At 43.9% G+C, this 5,720-nt stretch overlaps 1 long non-coding RNA gene across 2 annotated transcripts in view; it reads right to left on the reverse strand.

Moving 5' to 3' along the window:
* Positions 1-3,146: 3,146 nt before the first annotated feature.
* Positions 3,147-5,720, reverse strand: part of LOC144240468 (uncharacterized) — a 15,479-nt gene continuing 12,905 nt past the window's right edge. For both annotated transcript variants that reach the window (XR_013337732.1, XR_013337733.1), the window contains one exon: positions 3,147-3,364. This is a non-coding gene — a long non-coding RNA (uncharacterized LOC144240468). The remainder of the gene's footprint in view (positions 3,365-5,720) is intronic.

Consider the following 5,720-nt stretch of genomic DNA (forward strand, 5'->3'; position numbering starts at 1 on the left):
ACTTCGTAGCGAGTGAAGGATGCAGAGGGCCTGAGCAGAGAGGAGAGCAAGAGGAGGGACTTAACCAAAACCCGTAACTCTTTGGAATTGGGTGGGGGAGTGCAAGAGGGAATGACTCACTTAAGGAATCATTAGGGACGCACATAGATACTGTATATAAAACCTCAATTGCTTCTGGGTTGCTGACTAAAAATGTGTTAGCTTAGCCAAGGTTAAAATGTCCTTAATTCCTATCAGTGTGACCCTAATGAGTTGTACTTTCTGTCGTGGTGTTTGAACACAAAGCTTGAATGACTCACATCACTTAAATTGTTTTCTGTTCTCCTAGGTTAGAGGTATGTACAGAGGGAGTTGTTCCTGGAGACACAAGGTAAGTGGGAAAGGGTTCATGGCTGCTCACTTATCTCTGAGGGACATTTGCCTAGACTATTAACAGTTCACGTGTACCATTGGGTAGAAAACCCACTACCCGTATAAAAAATGCTATCTTATTTCAGAACCCTACTGTGTGAGCAATTGCCACTGTATACATAGGCCACCTGACAGAAAAGATAGCTGATGTCGTCCCTGTCCGGGAAGGGCTCACAACCTGGGAAGTAAGACACATTGTACAGACTGTATAGAAAGTATCTTTAGCATTTTACAAAACAAGAGACCATCAAGTTCTAAGCCACTCACTGTGTGGCTCTTGGGCAAATCTCTTTAAAAAAAACAAAACAACAAAAAAAAACAAAGGCTGTGATTTATTGAGGACTTGCTATGTGCCAAGCACAAAACTGGTTCATTTTGAGGAATGTATCAGTTATATATCTTCACCATTTGATTCACATAGCAACCCTAGCTGTTTTTATCCTCTTAATAAAGACAAAGAAGTGCTTTGTCCAAGGACTCTGGAGCAGATAACCTGGGACAGTGAAACTTGAGCTCAGGCCCATGTTTTGCCACTATCTTCAACTATATGGTGGTAAAAATATCAAGTGTGTTAACTGTGGTGAGCATTAAATGAGATAATGGCGGGGGAGATGTGGCTACGGGAAAGGTGTGCACTAGAGAGCTGTGTTTCACTCTCCGTGACCATCCCGCCCTTCCTCTGGACTGGACTGTAGTCCCCTAAGTCCCCTCTCCTCCACCTGCCTTGACATTGCACCTGCCTCGATCCTCAGCTGGATGCTGAGCCCTCTGCAGAACGTAGGGCTGTGTCATCAGCATGACTTTACAGTTGCGACCACGCCCGACAAAGGCATGTAATTCAGGATCTCGAGGGATAACATTAAAATGTTTTTAGAGTTATGGTCTAAGCTAGCCGCACATGAACAGGAAAAAGAACCCATCTATCAAATGGAGAAGGAAGGATCCAGGTCTGGGGGATTTTGCCCATTTGCACCAATCAAGCAATTTAAAAGAGGCTCACCAGGTCATCTGTGATTGGGGTGAAATCAGTCTCCCAAGACCTATGCTGTCGTCTCTAAGGCTTTTCACCGTTCATTCAACAAGTCCATATTGAGAATTTGTTATATACATTATGTCTGTGTGAGACACTAGGGACCCAGCAACAGCCAGCGACAGCCAGGTGCCCTGCTGTTGAGATGCCTATTTGGTTTCATTCTAATAAGGGAGAAAGACGAAAGAAAAACACACACAAACACAAATAAAACCCAAGTAAACATGCAAATGGACAAAAGAGCTGCACATCATTCTAAGGGTCTTAAAGAAAACTGTCAAGGGGCTGAGATTCTGAATAAGGGAGGGTATTTAGAAAGGGGGGCTTACCTTGGACAGGGGGGCAAAACGGGCCTCCCTGAAGCGGAGCCAAAGGAAGAGAAGGAACTGGCCGTGAGCGGCATGGGAGGAGCGTCCCGGTGCAGACAAAAGTCCCAGTCTAAGCTCAGCAGATTTTAAGGAACTGAGAGGGGCTACTGCCAGGACAAGCAATAAACATTCTAATGGACTATGTGAAGAGCCAGGGATGGGGGCAGACTTAGTTTTATAGGACTATTCAGGAAAGACTCCATGGAATGTGGTATTTTAAAGACAGACTGGCACACTGAATCGTTGGTGTGCATGCGCTCGCGCGCCTGTGTGTGTGTGTGAACTCATGCTGAAAAAAATCACCAGGCCATTTGTTTGTCTCTTCATGATTGATGAAAGGAAGCGGCACAGTCACAACCTAGCTTCTGTTGCTCCTCTCTTTGCAAACAGGCCTAGCAAGCTTTGGGGTTGAGAATGGGTAGAGTTAATGGTTGATGACCAATTCCCTGAGAAAAATAGTCAGGACAGGTGTGTGTACTCCTGACATGAGCAAACTGCTTTAGGGTCATTGCCATTTTCAAAAAGGGCTAAGTAGCCACTGGCCCATACAACATGGGGTACTGCTTGGAGTGAGTTCTACAGGTGTGGCTCCTGTGGTTAACTGCAAGAAATCAAGACAGGAAAGCAGAGTGGTGCGAAGCGTGGCCTCTGGAGTTGGAATCACAAATGGCTTAAAGTGGGGCCTGGCACTGGCTGGTCACTGTGGCCTGTTGCTGGCTGTTGCTGGGTCCCCAGGGCTCTTCTACGTCAAGAACATGGCAAAAAGTGAACATGGCCTAACGGCCTATCAATATACAATGGGTGCTGGCAAATATCGATGATCTTTTCTTAACCCTGAGTTAGAGAAGCGGAAACAAGGAATCATAGTGAGAAGAAATTGAGGAAGTAAAATGTGCAGACTTGCCACATCGGAGGTGGAAAGTGAAGGAGACGGAAGAACCAATGGATTCCCAACATTCTAGCCTGGTACACTGCTTAATAACTGAACCATTTAAGGCTTTCTGAATCAAATCACAGAATAGTTTTTTAAGATCTTTCTTTCTTTCTTCCTTTCTTCCTTTCTTCCTTTCTTTCTTTCTTTCTTTCTTTCTTTCTTTCTTTCTTTCTTTCTTTCTTTCTTTCTTTCTTTCTTTCTTTCTTTCTTTCTTTCTTGAGTCAGAGACAGTGTGAAAGGGGAAGGGGCAGAGAGAGAATTCCAAGAAGGCTCCTTGCTGCCTCATGCAGAGCTTCATGTGGGACTCGAACTCATGAAATGGTGAGATCATGAACTAATCCGAAACCAAGAGTCAGACACATAACTGACTGTGCCACCCAGGTGCCCATCAAGTCATAGAATATTAAACAAAAGGGGATTTATTGCCTCATGTCTGAAAAATCCTGGGTACATCCAGCTTTGGGACCAACTTGTTCCAAGGCTCAACCCTCTGATCAGGGCTTGAGTCTGTCCTCGCTTTGGCTCTTTTCTTCTTCATGCTGACTTCACTCCTACTCATACTTCACATCCCCTGTGGTGCCACAGGGGCTGCCCACAGCTCCAGGCTTGTTCTCTCAGATCCTGGGGCAAGAGAAAATAAGAGTTAACACCCACATTTGCATGCTACATCATAGGCACTGTTCTATTTTTTTTAAAGTAGGCTTCATGCCCAGAGTGAGGCTTGAACTCATGACCCTGAGATCAAGAGCAAGAGTTGCATATTCTACAGACCAAGCCAGCCAGACACCCCTGTTCTAATTTTTTTTTAAACAGATCATGATACTTATAATTTTCACAAGAACAAGGTAGTTAGAAAAACTGAGGCAGATTAAGTAACTAGCCCAAAGTTACAAATAAGAGACAGAGCTAGGATTTGAGCCCATAGGTCTGGTTTCAAAGTCTGTTCTCTAAAGGGCTTCTTCTGGAGAACAGCCACCTTCTTTTGGGACCTATTTGTACTATGTTAGTTGTGTTTGGGTCCTTAAGGCTAGGGACAGTGATGTCTACTAGGCCAGAGGCGGTTGCATGCCCATCCTGGGGATGGGCACAAGGAAATGCCATGCAGGCTCCTGGGCTGGGCAAGGGGGGGGACGGCAGAAGGGCATCTCGGTACTCTTTTCAGAACAGATGGCAAAACAAGAGCTTTCCATCCCAACTGAGATGAGAAAGAAAGAAAAGGAAAGGGGTTTAGGGTGAAAATGATGAGCTCAGTGTTAGCTAAAGTTTGAAGTGCTAGAAAAACATTCATGCAAAGATGGGGTTCTTTGGACATATTGATTCATACTTGAAATAAGATGATAATAAAAGGGTAAAAGTAAAATGACAGGCAAAGAGACACCGGACAAACGAAGACAAATGAAAAACAGGAGTGGTAATGTTAATGTTAGACGAGGCAGATCTTAAGGCTAAAAGCACTTAGAGTGTAAGGAACATCTGTATGTAGTGATAAAAGGCACAGATAATTAAGAAGATGTAACAGTCAAGGTAGGCATCAAAGAACATAGCGGCCAAATACATAAAGGCAGGAAGGAGAACTTTATACAATTATAATGAGAGATTTCAAAATACCTTCCCCACAATCAGCCAGAATTAATAGTAAAGAAATAATCATTCAGCTCAACAAAGAATACGATGTTATACTAGCCAAAACGTTATGCAGATGAACTGAATAATATAATCAAATAACTGGAGATGGGACATCTAAGGACTTCTTACATCCCACAAATAAAGAAAAGTTTTTCATAAAATTGAAAAATGATAGATACGTGATGAAGATGATCTAAAAACCTTAAATTGTTAGAAATGAAGGCACAAACTCCTAGGTAAGTCTTGGATCAAAGAGGAAATAAAAGGGAGTTCATTCATTCTCTAGAAACCAATGAAAAGCAAACCATTCTCTATTGAGAACTGTGGGACTCTGAAAGTAATACTAAGAGGAACATTTTGAGCTCAAAATGCCTTAGCGATTTAAAAGTGAAACCAAAAAAATAACGGACTAAATATCCATCTTTTTTTTTAATGTTTTAATTTTATTTTTGTGAGAGCGTCAGCAGGTGAGAGGCAGAGAGCGGGGAGGGGAACAGCCGGGGATCCGAAGTAGGCTCCAGGCTCCCCGCTTCCCAATGTGGGGCTTGAACTCACCAACTGTGAGATCAGGACCTGAGCCCAAGTCGGGCGCTCAGCCTACTGAGCCACTCAGGCGCCTCTAAATACTCATCTTTAAATTTTAGAAAAATAAGTCAGGAAATTGGGATTAATAAAGGTAAAAGCTGAAGTGAACGATATACCTAGAAAAGATAGTAGGATAAAAACAGTAAGAAGGGTAACTAACCTACTGAAAATAACTCCAAAATTTTATTGAATTGATGCCTCCTTCAGATCTTTGCCTCAGTGGCCTTCCCTGTCTCCCCATGGCCTGGGGCCCATGTTGGAGCTGTGACTGCAAGTCTACACTTGCTGGGATGACTCGATGCGTGCCTGCTTCTCCACCATTGGGGCACCCTGTTGAAAACCACAACTCGGGGTGCCTGGGTGGCTCAGTCAGTTAAACGTCCGAGTTTTGCTCAGGTCATGATCTCATGGTTCGTGGGTCGGAGACCTACGTCAGGCTCTGTGTTGACAGCTAGCTCAGAGCCTGGAGCCTGCTTCAGATGCTGTGTCTCCCTCTCTCTCTGACCCTCCTCTGCTCACACTGTCTCTCTCTCTCTCTCTCTCTCTCTCTCAAAAATAAATAAAAACATTTAAAAAAGAAAACCACATCTTCCTCTGTGGGATCTACAGGGCCCCTCTGACAGATTGCCTCATCGGGGCAGAACATTCTTTTTTTTTTTTTTAATTTTTTTTACAAATAGTTTATTGTCAAGTTGGTTTCCATATAACACCTAGTGCTCATCCCCCCAAGTGCCCTCCTCCATGCCCATCTCCCCCCTCCCCCCCC

The sequence above is a fragment of the Crocuta crocuta genome, unplaced genomic scaffold (genome assembly GCF_008692635.1).
Source record: "Crocuta crocuta isolate KB4526 unplaced genomic scaffold, BGI_CrCroc_1.0 scaffold237, whole genome shotgun sequence".
Classification (NCBI taxonomy): domain Eukaryota; kingdom Metazoa; phylum Chordata; class Mammalia; order Carnivora; family Hyaenidae; genus Crocuta; species Crocuta crocuta.